Below are 21,749 nucleotides of genomic sequence, written 5' to 3'. Positions count from 1 at the left end.
TGAGCATTTAAGGGTGACAAATGGCCTGGAAAATAGCCACAGAGTTGTCGACACGGGTAGACACACGGGCGTGTGTCTAGGCCGTGTATGACACATGGTTTGCCTCATGGGCGTGTGATTGACCGTGTGTCCCCTACACCCTAATTAATGCAAAATAGAATGCCCAGTAGTAAACACACGAGCAGAGACATGGTAGTTTGTCTCAGCAGTGTGAAAGGCACGGCCTCAGGACATGGGCGTGTGCCTAGGCCGTGTGAAGCCTACACTTAATTATTGTAATTTAATTCACCACATGGCCTAAGCATACGGGGGTGTGCCTTAGCAGTGTGAAACTAATTATGTTGATGACGTCATAAACAGAGAGTTACATAGGCTGAGGATACGGGCGTGTCCCAAGCCACACGAGCGTGTGTGATCACACGGGCATGTGACCCTGTTTCATGAAATTTTTTTCTAAGTATTTCTATAGTTCTCGGATTAGTACCGAACTACTCTCGATGTATGTTTTGAGCCTCATAGGCCCATAAAAGGGACAATTTGCATGTGTATGAATAGGTTTAAATGGAAAGAAATTTTATGGCCAGTTATGTATGTTTGCTGGTGTTTAAGTCTAGTAATGCCTCGTGTCTTGTCCCGGTGTCGGACAAGGGTAAGGGGTGTTACACGATTCACCTTGGCTAAAGAAAATGTAAGAAATTTTGTTTTGAATGAAGTTATATAGATAGTTGATTTCGTATATTAAATGTGATTGAAATGATAAGAATGTTTTTGATCCGTATGAGCAATGAAATAAATAAACTTGTGAAGCTTTGTTAATTATGTGATTGGAATTATGGTATAAAGGTGAAATCAAATGAATTTATATTATAGTATATTTAAATGCTTAATATGTGCTTATTAAATAAGATAAGTTTAATATCATATGAGCTAACTAAGCTGTAAAGCTTATTTGTGTTATTTTTCTATGTTTTATAATGATTCGGACGTTCGCTCAGGTTGGAAGTCAGTGGAGATCACATCACACTATTCAGTTTTTAATTTCGGTATTTATACACTTTTGACTTGGATATATGGCATGTATAGGCTTGAGTTATGTGGAAATGTGTTTGGTAGTGTTGAATGTGGGTTTGGCTTGTATATGATGTGTATATATATATATAGCCTTGTGTTTGGCATGTTTGATATGATAAAGGGTTGATGAATTGGTACATTTTGATGATGATGAATTGGTATATTTTGTGGCAAGAATTAGATGATAATATGGTGAGAACATACATATGGAAGATAAGTGAAAAATGTAAGTTACGACATATTGATGTGGTATGTTTATGGTTATGATTTGAGTAGTGAAATGGTTGAAGATGAAATGGTATGATTTGTATTTGAATTGACATGTTTTGGTTGCCTATAAGTGCATTGAAATGGTATGAAATGATGTGGTTTAGGTATGCTTGTGAAGGGTGAGAAATGGGGTTTAAACCAAGCCTAATTTCACCCTACACGGTTAAGCACACGGCCGTGTGACTCGACCGTGTGTCTGCTGTAACTTAATTAAACAAGTTAGTGAGTTACACGGCCATGGCACACGGGCGTGTCTCCTGCCGATGTGATGCAAGTCAGTATGTATGCCCTGTTTCCACACACGGCTTATGACACAGACATGTCTCGTGGCCGTGTGAGTCACACGGGCTGTTCATATAGGCATGTGATCCCTATATTCATGAAAATTTTATAAGTTTCCCAAAGTTTTCAAATGTTATCAGTTTAGTCCCAAACCTCTTTCAAGCATGTTTTAAGGTCTCGTAGAGCCTTATAAGGGACAATGTGATTATGATTGATTGATGTTTATGTGATAATGGATTTATGTATAAGAAATGTATGTTGTATGCTATAATTGATTGGTAATGCCTCGTAGCCTTATTCCGGCGACGGATACGGATTAGGGTTGTTACATTTGTATTGTCCGATAAATGCCAGGAAAGTTTTGATTAATTGAAAAATATGTTGACAAAGGCACCAGTGTTAACCCATTCTGAATCTGGAAAAATTTATTATTTGCAATGATTCTTCTTTGAGTGGTTTGGGATGTGTTTTGATGCCGAAAGGAAAAGTTATTGCATAGGCTTCCCGACGGCTTGAAAAGAATTACTCAAGACATGACCTTAAGTTGGCTGCAGTTGTCTTTACATTAAAGATTTGGCGGCATTATCTGTATAGTGAGAAATATCACGTTTATACTAACCATAAAATTTTGAAATATTTAATGACATAGAAGAGTTGAATTTGTGACAACGGATGTGGCTTGAATTGTTAAAAGACTATGGTTTTATAATAGACTATCATCCCACTAGAACGAATGTCATTGCTGATGCTTTAAGTCAAAAATATATTTATACTTTGTGATTGATGAATGCTCAGCTTAAATTGAAGCATGACAAATCTATTTTAGCCAAGCTGAAAGCTAAACCTTTGTTTTTACAGAAAATTTGCAACCTTGTTTTTACAGAAAATTTAGGGTTGCAAATTGATGTTCCGAATTTGTTGGTTAAATGAAATATGGTTAAAAATGGTCAAATAGCCAATTTCAGTATTGGTGTGGATGGCAGTTTATAATTCCAAAATAGGTTGTGTGTGCCTGATGATTCACAGCTGAAACAGAACATTTAAAATGAAGTTCATAATAGTGTTTATTCATTGCATCCAGGCAGTACTAAAATGTATTGTGATTTAAAATAGATGTATTAGTGGTCGGGAATGAAATGAGATATCTCTGAGTTTGTATCAAACTGCCTTGTGTGTCAATAGGTAAAAGCTGAGCATTAGGTTTTATCTGAGTTGATACAGCCTATTATGATTCCCAGTGGAAATGGGAGCAAGTCACTATGGATTTTGTATTAGGGTTACCGTTATCGCTAAGAAAGAAATATACAATCTAGGTTATAGTTGATCGATTAACCAAGTACACATTTCATTCATGTACGTACAGATTACTTACTTGAGAATTTGGCAGAATTGTATGCTTTTGAGACTGTTAGGTTGTACGGTGTTCCATTGTCAATCATTTCTGATTAAGATTCAAGATTTAACTCTAGGTTTTAGGGTAAGTTACACGAAGCTTTGAGTACCAAGTTGAATTTTGATACAACTTTTCACTCACAAACCAACGGTCAGTCAAAGTGAGTGATTCATGTACTCGAAGATATGCTCCGATGTTGTGTTTTAGAATTTCAACATAGCTTGGGAAAGTTTATGCCTTTAGTTTAATTTGCTTATAACAATAGTTATCAGTCGAGCATTAAAATGGCACTGTACGAAACTTTACGTGGTCAAAAGTGCAGAACTCTATTGTAATGGAATGAGTTGAACAACAGAAAGATTTCTAGTATAGACTTGATTCGCGAGATAGAATATAAATTCAGGGTTATTTGGGACTATTTAAAGGCTGCTTCAGACCCTTAGAAATCTTATGTCAATCTAAAAAGAAAATACATTGAATTTCAAGTCGGTGATAACATATTCTTGAGATTATCGTCTTAGAAGAAAGTTCTTCATTTTGGCTGAAAAGGGAAACTTAGCCCAAGGTTTATTGGTCTGTACGATATTCTTGAGTGAATAGAGTCAGTAGCATACCGCTTGGCTTTACCATCAGAGCTTGAAAAGATTCATAATGTTTTTTACATGTCGATGTTGAGATGGTATGACAGGAGAGACCTGACCTGTTCATGGAAATGAATAAAGGAAATATTTGAGGATCACAAAATAGGATCTGCAATCAAAAGCAACCAAGAGGGGTGCAAAAAAGTGATATGAGAGAAGTGAATACCCTTATAGGGAGGAAACAAGCAAGTGAGATGGCAAGGTCTTATAGTTATAGGAATGATAACCTGCTAGTTCAATAGGTTAGATTGAAATTCAATGTATGGACCGGTGAGTCCTTAGAAAAGGTCGATGCTACTAGTAAATTACTGGAAGTAATCCCATCTGTACTGCCAATGGGATGGAACAAGAATGGGTTCGTCATAAGTTGACACAAAACAGAAATGTCAATGAGTCATTGGGGACTAAGAAATGGATAGAGAGAGAGTCCACTAAGGATCGGTTCAACCATGGAAGTCCACCAAGAAAGGTATAACCTAAGAAACCTTGAGCAAGAAGGTGAGAGATCTAGTATACAGGTACATGATGGCCAAATAAGTTAAAGGTCAACGAATACCATGTATGCGGTGTATATGAAAGGATAGGAAAGGTGAAAAGGGATAGGACTCATGGGTATGGCGAGGTACCTACACTACGGTTACAAGGTGAGTCCAACCAGAGGAAGGTCTTATGGTAAGTCGAGTAGCTCGGAGGATCGGGTGTAGTTCGCAACCCTAACAAAGAACACTCACCTTCATCAAGCAAAGAGTATTTATGCTAATTTTATTTTACATTGTTTACCTTCATGCAATAGGGTATAGATATGGTACAGTGAAGGAATGTTCATAGGATTTGCGAGGTTAATGGAGTACTTCGATGAGGGACCAAGCTAGATGGAGCGAGATCAGGGATCGAATACAATTAAAGTCATGCACATAGGAAGGAAGTACCCTTGGAGGTTTCACCTCAAGATAAAGCATGGTGTAACCATATGATGTCCATAGAATCTAGATTTTTAGGACAAATAGTCCTTAGCTAAATTTAAAGAATTTCTTTGTAAATGATTATTATAATTAAAAATTGAAATTGTGAGGAACTAAGCATTTAGTGGCTAAAGGTTTTAGTTGTAATAACCCATATTTTTAATTTCAGTATTAGATAGTTTTATTTTTAGACTGATTTATAGCAGGTAAGTTAGCTAAATTAAGAATGGGTTTGTTTATGACGCTCCATACCCGGATCCGATAGACGGTTTAAGCGTGGGGTGTTACAAATATAAGGGTATCAAAGCATAGGTTTAGTCGGTCCTTTGACCTAAAAGATTGGAAAGAAGTACCCCTATGTGCAATACGATTGAACTAGCTAAGTCCCTCAAGTCCTCAGTATGGTTAAGAGAATATATGCGATATATGGATGCGTGCACCTAGGTTAGTGAATTAAAAGGTAAGTACCATAGCTAAATATAAGATATATATATATGTAGAAAGTATAACTGAGAAAATGTGGTAGTAGAAATTCCAGTAAAAGCATGTTCCAAGGATACAAGGAAACTATAAATAAGGAAATGTGAGTAAATGAACATAGAAAAAAGAAAACTCCATTGATTGAAAAATACAATTACTAAAGATAGTAAATTTTATTAAAGAAAAGGTACAAAAGAAAATAAGTGTTTTAATTCAACTAGTGCGATGACCGCCTTAATGGTGTCTGCGCCTTTTTTTGACCAGCCCCTCAAGAGAAGTGAGAACAACTCTACTTGAATTCCTGGTGGAGAGAGGGGGAGAGTAAGGGCAAATCCCTGACTTTGGTAAATAGATTTCTATGAATCTAAGGAACTGTACGCCCATGTGGAAGACTATGTGGCCTTAATCCTAAACATGATCGTCACCAATTCACTTGGAAAAGAATAGACACCTTTCTCTGGGAGTCCGATTGACATTCTTCACACTTGATTCTAATTTTTTTCACCTAAATTAGGTCTTCCAAACGATATTTACACATGAATTAATGGTTGATTTCAAGATTTGACAAGATTGTCAAAATTTTTGGTAAGAACCGTAAAAGATTGATTAATCGAACGTAAGATTAGCATCGAATAGTAATATTACAAAATTTGGGATCTAAACATCAGAAATGAGATGTACTTACCGATTATTGGCAAGAACAAGGATGCTATTGACAGAAATTACAAAACCGATAAAAGGAACAATCGAATGGAGGATGATTTGATTCAGGAAAGCAAAATAATTAACAATAATTAGGATGAAAATATAATGCAAAAAAAAGAGAAAGAAAATAAAAAAAGATTAAAAAGAAATATAGAGAGCAAATTCTATTGGAATTTGAAAATGGGCAATATGAAAATCCAATTAGGAAAAAAAGTGAAAGAGATGGTGGAATTCTAATTCTATTGGGATTTTGAGGAATGGCAAGATATGAATTCTAGTTAGGAAAGAATTGGTTAAATTTCTAGGGTTTGTAACCCCTAAGGGCATCACCTGTAATTTTCCCAATATTTGTCGAATTTGAATTTAAAATGAAGGGGAGGGAAGAGGAGGCTTGAACCTGGGTCTTTAGAAGTACTAATGCCTTAACAGTTGAGCCTTTTCTCATTTCTTGTTTGTTTTTTTACGCTTAATCATATACGTATGTTTTGGGGCATATTTGGCGAAATTACAAAATAAAAAAAAAGGAAAAAGTGGTTTGAACTTGAGTCACTAGGGGGATACTAGCGCTTTAACCATTAGACCTAAAGCCTATTTTTTGCTTCATTATTACTCCTAATTGTATATATTTTGCTGTGGCTTTTATCCTAGGTTGCTAAAATTAAAAGAAAAAGAAAGTGGAATAAATAGAGCTTGAACTTGGGTCTCTAGGGAGGACACTCTAACATTTAATCATTAAGCCTATAACTAATTTCTTACTTAATTTAGTCATTGAACCGTACATATTCTTTATTACCTTACTCATTTACTCAATTTTTCATTAACTTATTTAACTTCTAGTTATTAGCACCTTCCACTTTAGTTTATATATAATAATTAATACTCATAGTCTAGTATCATTATTAATATTTTAATTCATGTCACTCTTAGTAAACTCTAATAAAATGACTTAGATATACGGAAACCATCCAAAACACTAGAGAGCACAAAAGTATTATTTAACTAAGGCTAGTCACACACTTATTATTCAAACAGAGGCATATTAGAATTTTAGATTTTAGACATTCATAGCATTCAAAGTATTATTTACTATTCACACAGAAACAAATTCAAAGTATTTTAGATGAATTCTTCTAACCCAGTTTTGAGGTGTGATATTAATATTTTGCGAAACTCGACAATTGAATCATCTTGAAGATCACACTATCCAGCCTCCATTTTCGGTAGTCTTTTAAATGTTCATTTCGGTTATGTGACATGTAATAGGAGTTGAATTGCATTCAAGTGTTTTGTAAAAGTAAAGTGTGTTTTGAGTTCGTACATGATATGTGAGCTTGTTGGTAAATTAATATGTTTGGTCATGACTTAAAATAGTAGCCTTGAATTTGATTATTGAGTTCGGTATGTGTTTAAATTTAAGTTAGATTATGTTTCATATGGAGTGATTGGAAATGTGTGCTTTTGTTGATGGCTATGGTATAATATTTGAATGATTGAGATATGATGAATGTTTTGTTGAATTTTTTAAATCAAATTCACATGTTCCTATTCTGTTTATTACCATAGCATTCTGTAATCTGATTCCGAAAACTGAGACAGGTGAAGGGTGTTACCTATGTGCTCTATGCCTCATCGATATAAACCAAAGTATATAAATATGGCTAGCACATCATCAAAATATCCAAAGTATAATATGCATTGTGCGCCTCCTCGGTATAAACCAAAGTAAAATCCTGTACACTAATCCTATGGCATGCCAACTATACCTAACTCTGCCCAAGGCCGTTAATAGGGTATCCAGTATTTCAATATTTGTATAAGAAACATAAGATAGTTTAATGCATATCAACTCATATCATACTCAAACCAATTCATACCATTTCATATCAACATTTGCATATCATCACATTTTTCACAAGTTATCAACCATTTCATACTTCCCTATTTATGAGACAACTAAATTCATACCTTAAACAAGCTAATTGTAACAATCCATATATGATATTTTAAATTTAAGTCATGAAAGCACAAATCAGGATAGCTACTCGTTTATGGCCCTCGCCTTTCCTTTACCTCGATATGGCCCAACACCTTCTTTAGCTACGTATAATAATTTGATTATAGAACAGTATTATTTTTCACTCAATCACATGAAATACATCAATTAAACATAGTTTGTATTTATTCATTTTAGTCTTTATATATGAAATATTCATATTTTTTTATATTTAACCTTGGATCAAAATCTAATTTCATATTCTTTCATTAGGGACTTTGTAATTTTAATCTATGAAATAATTTATTAACAACTTTCAATTGATTCGATTTAGTTCCTAATGTCATAAATTAACTTTGTAGCTTAACTGAATGTCTAATCAATTCTAATATTTTTCCCTCCTTTTCAACCTAGTCCTAACATGCCCAAACTCATACTTCAAATTCTCATCCAAATCAAGCTTAATTTCATCAATTATCCATTCATAGCAACTTGATAAACAATTAAAAATTAAGAAATCTAAGGCATGGGTAAACTTAATCAAGCTTACTTGATCCTAAATCCATAAAAATTTCAAAGAACTAGCTTGAATGTCTTGTTAAATTGTGGAACCGAAATGAAGAAATAAAAACAATTTTTCTTTCTTCCTTCAAGGTTGGACGGTAAAAGAATAAGAAAGATTATAATTCTCATCTCCCTCCCACTCACTTATTATATATACTTAGGGTTAGATAATTAATTAATTAATTTGGATTATCTTAAATTTCTAACTATTAAACATGATTAATTTATTAATCAAAAGTGGGTGGATGATCACCACTTTTCATGAATGGTTAAATAACCATTAAGTGCCTTAGGTTTTTGTTATTCAAGTCCCTAAAGCATATTTAAATTAAAATCAATAATGATTGCATTTTTACAATTTAGTCATTATATTATAATTAATGATTTTCTCAATTTAATTACTCAATTGTCCATTAATATATTTTCAATTTAAGCACATAAATTCTCCTATTCATAGTTTCACTAACTCAATTTACGGAATTGAGTTCCGAAATCACATTTTCCGACAGCGTCTAAAATCGGGTTGTTACAAAAAAGAGTAAAACAAGAGTAATAGGAGAATAAAAAGAGAATTAAGAATTTTATTCATCAATGGGACATCTATAATATTTCTCCAAAGCTTATATTTATAAATATAAGAAGTATAAATAATATAAAACTCCACTTCTAATGAATATTATAGTCATAACGTACATCAAACTTATCTTGATATTAATGAACATTCACGTGGTAATAAAATATTTATAACAATTTTAAGTTAATAATAAGCCAATAAAAAAATACAAAATAAAAAAAGGGTGAACTACACTTCAGATCACCCAACTATGCTTAAATGTCTTTTTTGGTCCCCTAACTTTTAAATCTTTCAAAATGGTCACCCAACTAATCAGGTTTGTTCTTTTTTAGTCCATTTCCATTAGGTTGAGGTAACAGTTCGAGAATTGGTATAATAATAAATTTAGCTCTCAATTTTTACAAATTACATTAATTTAGTCATAATTTAAAAAAATAACCCTCGACATTTCAAATTATCTCAAATTTATCTTAATTCTTAAAAATATGAAAATACATAAATATTCTAAAAACTATAATAATTTCTTTTAAAAAATTTCTCAAATTACATATTGTCTCGAAATTTGCTTCTCTAAAGCATGTCTATGAAGTTGTTGCGAAGCCTGTTGTGTTTTGTTTTTATATTTAAATGTTCTATTATAATTAATGGCATTAAATCATGCAGTCATTCTAATTAGCCCCAACAAGCAGGAAATGTTTATATGGATATGACTGACTGGATGAATAAGACTGTGTACTGATGCTGTTTTAGATTTTGCAGTGTATCTTGGATGCCCAGAGTGGAACTGGAAAAACTATTACTCTTGGACGATTGGTGAGGAATAGGGACCAATTCAGAAAAACTTTATAGGGGTATGTTTGAAGTTGTGTCACCTAAATTTCTGTTAAAATAAAATACAAGTAATAAAATAGGGGATTTACGAGGGCGAAGGCTGAAGGTTGAAACTGAGGTCGCAAGCCCTCGCGGTATGGTATGATAGAGTTAAGAGTTAGCAGTTAGATTAGTTAGGCTGTTAGTAAGTTACTATTAATCTGCTAGTAACTGTTAAGTACTCAAGTCTCTCTCTTGTATTAAATACGTGAGTTCATTCGTTAATGAATATAGAGGTGAGAATGGCTTTTACATGCATGCGTTAGTCTGATTTTAGCATGGTATCAAGAGCCACAATTTTATTTTTTTTTTAGTTTTTCTTCTTCTTGTTTGCGATCCTGGTTACTGAGGTTTTCTCATGAGTGATACACCGAGGCATTCTTCCAACATCGAAGGGGCGTTCCCTTCACAAGGTCAGAATTCTTCTTGTTTTTCGAATATCCAGTACTTCTCCAAACATGAGACAATCAAGCTTGGTGAAAGTAACTTCTTGTTACGGAAGCAACAGATTTTACTAATTCTTGAGGGGTACGAACTTGAAGGGTTTGTACTAGGCATGGTCTCCGTTCCTGAGTCTCTTATTTCTAGACCTGATGGGCAACTCGTGGTTAATCCGTTGTATCTTCTTCATAAGAAGCAGGAAAAATTCCTTGCTTCTTGGCTGCTTTCTACGGTTTCGGATGAAATACTGGTGCATCTCACGATGGCCAAGACAAGTTTTGATTTCTGGACAGCTATTGAGCGATGGTTTGGTGCTAAGTCGAATGTCAAGATTTCAAGTATGCGTCATGCTCTGTGTTCTATCAAGAAAGCCAATCTTTCCATCAAAGATTATTTGGCTAAAGTAACAACCCTAAGTGATGCTCTCATTGCTGCTGGGAGTCATATCACTGAACAAGAACAGGTCAGTATTGTTTTAGCTGGTCTCTCGATGGATTATGAATCAATTCGTGTGTTTGCATCAGCTACTCCCATGTCTATTGATCTCTTAACTGATATGTTGCTTGATTGTGAGACACGACAACTAGATATTTTAACAGAGGCACCTTTGCAAGCAAATATGGTTTCTCGTTCAAAAAACAATACTGCTGAAAATTCAAAACATGTTGAGTTTTCAGGAAGTTATCAGCGAGAGTATAAATCCGGTCATCGGGGCAGTGGTCGTGGCTGGTCTCGTGGCAAGAGTCGTACAAATGGTCGTGGATGGTGTCACTCTAGGCCACAGTGTAAATTATGTGGAAAAATTAGACATTTGGTTCAGACTTGCTACCACCAGTTTGATGAAACATATTCGGGAGTTAATTCCAATCAGTCAGTTTCAGTCAACTATCATCAGGTTAAAGGTCATGGCTGTAATGGCCTAAATTCAAGGTTATCAGAATAGTGGTTTCGTAACCACAAATCCGATTTAAAGAGAAATTTATTTCAATATTTTTGCATGAAAATTGATATGATAGGAAAATCGTATGAAAATATTGATAGAAAAATTTTACCGATTTAGTGGTTAGTTAGAAAAAGAAATTATTGAAGAAATTGGGTAAAATAAGGTATCGGGACCTCTATCTCGTAAAAATGAGTCAAAAATAATTTTATAAATATTTATGAAATGTTAGTAATGTGGTATTAAAATTTCGTTAGGAAATTTTAATGTTTGGATAGTTAATTAAATGAAAAGGACTAAATTGTAAAAGGTGTAAAAGTGGATGGGATGATTAAATAGCTTAAGTGTCTAATAAGAGAGGATTTAAAAGGAAATTAGACCCAAAATTTATTTGGGCTGGATGGCAAGGGCATGAAATCAGCAGGAAAATTGATAAATTAAGGGCAAAATGGGAATATTGCAAAATTAACTAAATAAAACTAGGACTAAATAGGAAATATCTAGATTTCTCTTCATTTCTCTTCAATTCCAGCAGCTAAAAATGCCATAGGAGGGTTCTCTAAGCTGGCATTCCATAATTTTTGCACCAAGTGAGTTAATCCTTGCCTTTTTCTTGTAATTTTTGTGTTTCTAAGACTTTTACAACTAGGTCCTACTATTAAATTCATTAGTTTTTGATTTCATGGATGAAATTGAAAGTCACCATGGTTGATTTCTATAAGTTTATGATGAGATAGAATGAAATTAAAGCTTTAATTTGTTTATGAGATGATTTTATTAGGTAATTTCAATAGAAATTGATTTTTAGGACCTAATTGTGAAAATATTTGGAATTAAAGTCTATTGCTGAAATTTTGATTCCTAAATGTTGTAAACTAGTTTAAGGTGATAGAATAAAGTGTTAATTGAGAAAAATCAGCTCAATTGAGAGGCTAATTGAGTAGAGACGAAATTGTTATTTATTAAAAGCTTAGGGGAAAAATGGTAATAAACAGCTTGCACTAAAACAATATTGGACAGCAGCAGTAGACTAACTTTGAAAATCACCATAAATGGTAGGAATCGAATTAGAAGATGAAAAAAATATGAAATTAAAGCTTATTGAGTCTAGTTTCTCATAGAAGAAACGGTGTAAGCAATGGATCTGTAAATCATTAGATATAATGAATTTTGTGAGACAAGGTCAAAATGAATTCGAGTTCCCCTGTTATAACTTTGAAAAATCATAAAAAATTTAATAAAAATAAATAGAGCTTAAATTTATATTCCTAGAATCCTTAATGAGTCTATTTTCAATAGAAATAAATGGGAACATTATCCGAATTTTTTATGAAGAGATAATCAATTTTTAGTGAAAAAGAGTCAGAACTATCAGATAGCAGAATAGGGGTGACTTTAAAGAATAAACTTTACTTATTGGCTAAACCAAAAATTCTAAAAATTTTATGTTAAGAATATATATGAGTCTAGTTTCAAGGAAAATTAACGGATCTTAACTTGGAGTTCCATATCTCGAGTTATAAATAATTTAGTGACTATGACTCAAATAGACAGCTTTGAATAAACTATAAATAATAATAATGAAATTATAGAAATTGCTGCATATGAACATGAAATGTATTATATTGATAATTAAATTTATTATTTAGATCCAGAAGATTCAAATACGAAGCTAGATCGAGGAAAGAAAAAAGTTCAGGATTAGTAGATTTTTTTACATGAACAAGTATCAAGGTAAGTTCATGTAACTTGAATTATATTCTTAAATGCTTGAAATGTATGTTATTGATGTGAATATCATTTGAAAGTTCATTGTATGAAAATTTATGAAACATTGATATATTTGATAAAAAGGGGAAGAAATCCCGGTTGAATGAAAGGAAATTTTGATGGATCTCTGAAAAGGAATTGATGGTAAAAAGAATCTAGCCCGGACTGGTGATCCTATCCTGATATAGCCCTCCCGAAGAATATGTGGAAAATGGATTTAGCCCGGACGGGTAATCCAAATTAGGGTCTGAATTTATCCTGGACTGGTAATTCAGATCCAAGCTCATTAGAGTAATTGTCGTTGCAGGGGATTTAGCCTGGACTGGTAATCCCGACAATACTCTATGAGTTTATATTACAAGGGATTTAGTCTGGACTGGTAATCCCGCTGTAAGGATGAGGTTCGCGGGAGTGTGCTCTCTAAAATGGAAATGTGCGCACATGAATATGAATTGACGGACCCGAAAATGTACACTAAAAGTGTACCTTTAAAAATCTATCGAAATTCTGAGAAATTCAACGGGATAAATATGAAAAAAAATAACAAGGAAATGGAAATCATGGTATTGATGAGCTCATCAATCATAGTATATATTATTGGTACATGAAAATTATTTTACTAACTTGAATGTTGAGTTTGTGCATGTTAGGGTAATAATGCATTGAATGGATATAGGAATGTTTATTGTATTGTATTGAAAATATTAGGTAAGTATAATTCTTGTTACATGAGCTTACTAAGCACAAAGTGCTTACCCTGTTTCATTTTCCCCTGTTTTGTAGTGTTAAGAGCTCAGAGGTCGGATTTGGTCGAAGACACATCACACTATCAACCTCAGGATTTCGGTATATAAAGAAACTTTATTTTGGAAATCAATGGCATGTATAAGCTAATAAAGTAAATGTTAACGTGAAATGAATATAACGTTAGCCATTAGTATGGTTAACAAACCTGGTTTTGGGTATGTGATGACGTTATCTTATAAATATGCATGAATTTATCTTGAAAATATGTTGAATTGGTTTGGTTGATGTGGATTGGTCTCGATTTAATATTGCAGGGAAGGTTAGATATTTATAAAGGGGCTATATTGAATATAAAAAAAATCGTAAACTCCGATAATACCTCGTACCCTATTCCGGCAATGAATACGGGTAGGGGGTATTGCAATGGCATTTCCTCTGTGCCCACGTGTTCTCACAAGTGTAGCCAGTGTTGTCCATCCACCACATCATCATTCTCTCATCCATCTCCTCGAACTTCTGATCAAGTTTGGTATCCGGATTCTGGTGCGACAAATCATGTAACTCTAGATGTGACTTCACTCTCAAATGTTGCTCCTTATACAGGTACGAACCATGTCTTTATGGGTAATGGTGTTTCTGTTCCTATTGTTAATGTAGGTACAACTTGTATGGTGGTTGGTTCTCGACCTTTACATCTGCAAAATGTTCTCCATGTACCTACTATCTGCAAAAATTTGATGTCAGTTGGTCAATTTGCTAGAGATAATGCAGTATATTTTAAATTTCATCCTTTCATGTGCTTTGTGAAGGATATGCAGACAAGGAACACTCTTCTGGTGGGCCACATACATGAGGGTCTTTATCGGTTCGATGTTTCTAAACCACCTCGTCGTGCTACTGGTGCCTCTTCTCAATCTGTCTCAGCTTACTTATGTACTGTACAACATTCTTTCCCCACAGAGTTATGGCACAGGAGGCTTGGACACCCGTGTTCCAATGTTCTTGGTGTTGCTTTACGTAATTGTAACATTCCTTTCAATAACAACAATGTTTCCTCTTTTTCTTCCGCTTGCCAAATAGGCAAGGCACATAAGCTACCTTTCAGCCCATCTAAAACTGTGTATTCTACACCATTTGAATTAGTAGCATCTGATGTTTGGGATCCTTCTCATGTAAAATCGAATGGCTTTCTTTACTATGTTACTTTTGTCGATATGCACAGTCGCTATACATGGATTTACTTTTTTAAGTCCAAGGCTGAAGCCTTGCAATGTTTTCTTCAGTTCAAACAAATGGTGTATGTTCAGTTTGGCCGTACCATCAAGATTCTTCAATCTGACTAGGGTGGGAAGTATCGATCACTCTCCAGAGAACTTGCTTGTCTTGGAATTCAGCATCAAATCACTTGTCCCCACACTTCCGAGCAGAATGGGGTGGCTGAAAGGAAGTATAAGCAAGTTGTGGACATAGGGTTGACTCTTATGGCACAGGCTGGTTTACCCTTGGACTTCTGGTACTATGCCTTTGCCCATGGTGTTCATCTAATTAATAGACTACCAACGCCTATTTTATAGAAACAGAGTCCTTATGAGGTATTGTATCAAGTCAAACCATCCTACTTATATCTTAGAGTTTTTAGTTGTGCATGTTATCCATGCTTGAGACCTTACCATCAACATAAGTTGTTGTTTCGGTCTGCTCAATGTGTGTTTCTTGGCATTGGGATGAATCAGAAGGGTTATAAATGTCTCGACAGCAGTGGTCAAGTTTTTGTCTCCAGGCATGTCACTTTTGATGAATCATGGTTTCCCTTTCAAAGAAGGTTTTCCCTCGAATCCTTATCACAATTAGAAAAGTTAGCTCGTTGTCAGTCGCATTTTCCAATGGTGCAGGCTGAAACTGTTTCTGTTTCTGTTTCTGATATATCTTCTCCTATACCTCCAACAATATCTCCTCATGAAAATAATAATGGGCAGTCTTTGTCAGCCATGGAGGTTCCTACTCACTCATCAGGTGCACAATGTTTACATACACCGTCTGATACAGCTCATTCATCTGCCTCTCCTATACAGTCTATGCCTCTTCTCAATGCCCATCCAATGCAGACAAGGTCTAAAAGTAGGATATTCAAGCCCAAATTATTCACTTCTGTTTTAGGAGATAAGGAACCGACTTCTATTACAGCAGCTCTTCAACATCTAGCCTAATCTGCAACTGCTCATACTGAGTATACTGCATTGCTTGTTAACCATACTTGGGATCTTATGCCTCTACCTACAGGAAGGAAGGCAGTGGGGTGCAAGTGGATTTTTAAGCTCAAACATAACATTGATGGGTCAATTGTACGATATAAAGGTCATCTAGTGGTCAAAGGCTATCTCTAACAAGCGAGGGTGGATTTTCAGGAAACTTTCAGCCCGGTTGTCAAACCAACCACCATTCGGGTTGACTGGCTCTTGCAGTCTCAATAGGATGGTCTCTTAGGCAGGTAGACATTAATAATGCCTTCCTCAATGGAGATCTCCAAGAGGAAATTTATATGGTGCAGCCCTCGGGGTTTGAGCAGCAAGGGCACGAGGGACAGCAGCTGGTGTGTCGTTTAAGAAAAGTCCTCTAGGGCCTGGTTTCATAAATTGAAGGAATTTTTGTTAGCCACCGACTTTGTTGCTTCCAAGGCCGACAGCTCTCTTTTTTTCCATCGTTCAGGGTCACAACTATTGTATGTTCTAGTATACGTCGACGATATTATAGTAACTGGGAACAACTCTAAAACCATTGATTGGTTCGTTCGAAGGCTTGATGCTCAATTTTCGTTGAAGGATCTCGGTAGACTAAATTATTTCCTTGGTATAGAGGTTCAGTATACGTCCACTGAGGTTTCTCTTAACCAAAGGAAATACATTTGTGACCTTTTGTGAAAGGCTTCTATGGATAAGTCAAATGCTGCACCAACACCTATGGTAACAACGTTTCAATTATCAGCTCATGCGGGTACTCCTGTTGCCGATGCTCATCTCTATAGAAGCTTAGTAGGGCCGTTGCAGTATGTAGTCATTACACGACCAGACATAACGTATACTGTGAACAAAGTTTTCCAATTTATGCATCAACCAATGGATACACACTTTAAAGCTATAAAAAGGATACTGCGCTACTTGCATGGTACGCTGGATCATGGTCTTACTTTTACAAAGACTTCAAAACTCATGCTCGAGGGTTTTTCAGATGCTAGTTAGGGGTCTGATGTAGATGATCGGAGGTCCACGTCTGGCTACTGTGTGTTTCTTGGAGGAAATCCAATGTCTTGGAGCTCGAGGAAACAGCAGGTGGTCTCTTGCTCATCTGCAGAGGCTGAATATAGAAGTCTCGCTCATGTCGTTACTGAGATGGTCTGGATTCAGTCTTTGTTAGCTGAGCTAAGTGTTACTCCCCGAGGCAAGGCTCTTGTATAGTGTGACAGCTCAGCTGTTGTGGCTGTTGCAGGGAATCCAGTTCTACACTCAAAGTTTAAACACGTTGAATTGGATCTCTTCTTTGTATGAGAGAAAGTGGCACAATGACTGTTTCAGGTTGGACATGTTCCAGGGCAAGAACAGGTTGCAAATATATTAACCAAACCTTTATCAACAAGTCAATTCAACAAGTTTACAAGTCAGCTTCGGGTTTTAGTCAATAGAACTGTAAATAAGGAGAGGAGTTCGACGAGCTCGGGGCATGATAGAGTTAAGAGTTAGCAATTAGATTAGTTAGGTTGTTAGTTAGTTACTGTTAATCTGTTAGTATCTGTTAAGTACTCAAGTCTCTCTCTTATATTAAATACGTGAGTTCATTCGTTAATGAATATAGAGGTAAGAATGGCTTTTACATGCATGTGTTAGTCTGATTTTAGCATGGTACAAGCTGCACAAGTAAAATCTATATAGAAGTTTACTTATTCTATTTAAGGTTAATTAAAATAAGATGTTTTAATTTTATTGCATTATTTTTATTTGACTTTGATTAGAATAAGGTTTTTAAACCTATAAATAGATATAACCGTCTCTACTCTTGTATAATTCGAATTTGACATAGTGAATTTTCTTCTTCTCTTCCGGTGGTTTTTTCCCGAGAGGGTTTCTACGTAAAATTTTGTGTGTTCTATTTTATTTCTTTTTCTTTGCGATACATTATCATTATCAACATTCAATTTTTACAAGGTCAAAATTAAATTGTAATTTTTACGATAATAAAAATATAATTTTTAAAGAATTAAATCAAAATTTTATTATTTTTCGAAAACTAAAGTATAATTTTACTTTTACTAATTTAAAATTTTTATGCCTAAAACCATCCCTAGATTCGCCCCTAGTAGGGAAGATACATCTCCTCGTAGATTAATGGTTCGCTCAATGGAGAAGATTTTAGCAAATGTTTCTCAAAAACAGATTGTCTCTATTTTATATTTGCAGGTTGCAAGTCTCATGATTTTAATATTAGTATGTTTTGAAATTGAATTTTTTTAAAAAAAATTATATTTTTTCAAATATTTATTTATTTTTACATATTTTTTATTTGTTAAAATTAGGATCAATTTGAGATTATTTGAAATGTTAAAGATTAACTTTTTTTTAGTTATGACTAAATTGACACAATATAAAAAAGTTGAGAAATAAATTAGTTATTATACCAATTTTTAAACTGTCACTTTGTTTAGAGCTGGCAAAATAGTTTCGAGCCCAAAAGTCCACTCCTGCTGATCCGAGCCCATAACGATCTAAGTCTGAGATAGTCTGAGCCCATAACATATCCGAGCCTAAGAAAATCTAAGCCCAACAGAACCAAGCTCAAGAAAGCTTGAACCCGTAACAGACCCAAGACCAATCTAGCTTGAGCCTGAGATAAATCTAACTCAAAACCCGAAAAAGTCCAACTTTATAACTGAACAATCATGATAGACAATAATAATAAATATAATTTTATGATATCACTTAAATATAAATAAATGATAATTTTTTTATTTTTCTTTGAAACGTATTCATAATCTTGCATATTTATATTAAATTTTTATTAATAGAAAAAATTATTGATAATAACTTTTCAATGTTAAATTATAAAGTGAAATAATTTTTAAAAAACATTAATTTAATATAATATATTTTAATACTATAATTATATGTCTCATAAATATATAAAATTTATAATTATTAAAATCTATAAAATTAAACTTAAATGATAATATAATAATATATTATATAACTGTTATTAAACATATTAATACATATATTACTAATATAATATAGATTTTAATAAGAGATATAGTATTACATGAGATTATAATGTTTAATCATCGAGTATATATATAAACTATTAATATATTATATGATATGTTATAGCATTATATAAAATTGAAAGAGGGTTAACTTTTAAATGTATGAAAAGTATAGGGATTTAGAGAATATTTCAACAAGCATAATAATAAACAATAATATATAACGTACTAATATTATATATAACTATTATTACAATATAGATTATAATAAAAGATATAGTATTACATGATATTATAATATTTAATCATCGATGCATATGTATAAACTATTAATATATGATATGACATAACATTATATAATATAGTAGGAGGGCTAACTTTTAGATGTACGGAATATATAGGGACTTAGAGCATATTTCAACCAGTATAATAAACAATAATATATTATAATAATTAACACTCTACTATTATAGTACTTGATATACTATTATATAATGGAATAATATATTTTATAAGTATTAATATAATAACTATTATTATATTATAGATTATAATAAAAGATATAGAATTATGACTACGGCATGATGTACATATGTCAAGCAAAGAATTAGCACAAAATATAGAGATTTAAAAGCTACTTTGACTACAAGTGTAACAGGTTAGTTGTAATATTTGTAAGTGTACAATGGAACACTTAGAGAATTCGAAGGATCGAACCCAAAGGAGATTGAGTGATATAGTAAATGAACAATGATTAAGCATACAATTAGGAAGTTTAGCAAGCTAATGGCTAAGATGATTAAGCATACAATTAGGAAGTTTAGTGATATATTACAACAATTCATAAAACGAGGTGAATTGGGCTAAATTATATCTAAAAATACTAAATTGAATAAACACCAAAATCACAAAAAAATATTAATAAGATGAAATAGAGTGGTTGATTGATATCCATGTTGATAATTAACTCTCAGAATACATATTTAAATTGCTTAAACTCCTAATTGGTCCAATTTTATCTCTCACTCACCATTTTACCCAATTAGACAATTTAGTCCAATTTATCTCTCGACCTCACTAGACTAAATCAAGAAAGTTGAATTTGTTCATAATTGTTGGATCTGGTACCCTAAGTGTAGTATATTCGTTTGTAAACTTGTAATTTTTTCAAACAAATTGGTTAATAAAACAAATTCACTGATTACATTAATATACTTTGTATGATTGTCTTAATATGATTTTTGCACGCAAAGCAAAATGAAAGAAAATGTTGCTCATTGGTTGCCTAATGTTTAAACTAATACTAAGCGGTATTACGTGGTCGGATCGTAATACGAAAAGACAACTTGTATTAGTAGACGAACCTAAACATGTCCTTAGTCTAATCAGAAAAAAGCGAACCGATTGAAAGACTAACATTTCGTCTATCAAGTCTAATTGGAGAGATGTTTTGTCTTGAGCATCGGAGTGGATGACTCCCAGAAGATGGAGATATAGATGTGACTGACTGACCTAACAATAAATTTGATTAGACCCAAGAAGAATAAATTTTGAATTTGATTATGGATTTATTCACTTGTTACGTTTATAGTGTGGTTTACTTAAATCTTGAGTGGATAATGGACTATGTATGTGTGACTCGTACACTTTGATGCAAGCAAAAGCCTGAGTTCGAATAGATAAGGAACCGAAAGCTAGTGCATTGGGTGTACAACTTCTGCAGTAGGTAGCGTTATTCACAATAATGGAATTCATAGTCCGAGATATGAGTAAGTGATATCCTCTCATCGACATTACATGATTGATGAAAAGTAAACGTAACCACAGGTCCTTTGTCTTTGTGATGGATGACTTGATTACTATTTTATAGTAATTGGGTTAGCAACAGAGCTTTTGAAAGCTCAATTAAGACTCGGATTTGATTCTTTATCATGATTTGATTGTGTTTAGTGTTAGATTGCATGTATAAATGATTGATTGATGTTTGATTGATTGTAGTTGCTCCGCCAACGAATGTAGCAACCTGTAGCTCGGACCTAGCAATCGGGCCGGGCGAATTGACAGATAATTTACCCTAATTTTAAATTGACTAACGTGAGAATACACCGTTACCGTTAATATTATGTTACCATTTAAGGGTGAAGTGACCAATTTGATCAATTTCTATTTAAAGTGACCAAATTAACCAAAGAAAAAAATTAAAAGTGACTAAAAAAAAACAACCCATATTTAAAGCGACTAACGAGATAATCTATCCTTTCAAATGATAGTATTTTAAATCAATTAATCAGGGCACTAATACAAAAGTAAATGATGCCTAAGTGATTTGTATTTAGACTCGGAAGCGAATGTGCTGAGAAAGAAATCAAAGAGTTAAAATTAACTAAAAATATTAAATTTATCTAATTATGTGTTCACCAAAAGATAAAAATGAAGATTAATTTTATTTAATCTATACAAACTGAAAAATATATTAATTCATTTTATTTCCCTTTTATCTTTTGAATTAGACATAAATTTTGATTTAATGCACAATATAATATATAAACTTTAATTTTGTACAATTGTATACATAATATTTTAATTTGATTAAATTTTCATAAATCACTTATAATAACATCAAGAAACATCATTTTACATTTCCATATCACATATATAAATAATTTGAATATCTCACGTGAAAATAAATTTATATATATAAATGCATACAATTAATCAAATTAAAGTCCACATCCATTTGAAATAAGTAAATTTGAATATTTTCATAATGAAGTCGTATGATAATCTCTAATAAATTG

This window comes from Gossypium hirsutum, chromosome A02 (assembly GCF_007990345.1).
Source record: "Gossypium hirsutum isolate 1008001.06 chromosome A02, Gossypium_hirsutum_v2.1, whole genome shotgun sequence".
Taxonomy (NCBI): domain Eukaryota; kingdom Viridiplantae; phylum Streptophyta; class Magnoliopsida; order Malvales; family Malvaceae; genus Gossypium; species Gossypium hirsutum.
This window is presented reverse-complemented; position numbering follows the sequence as displayed.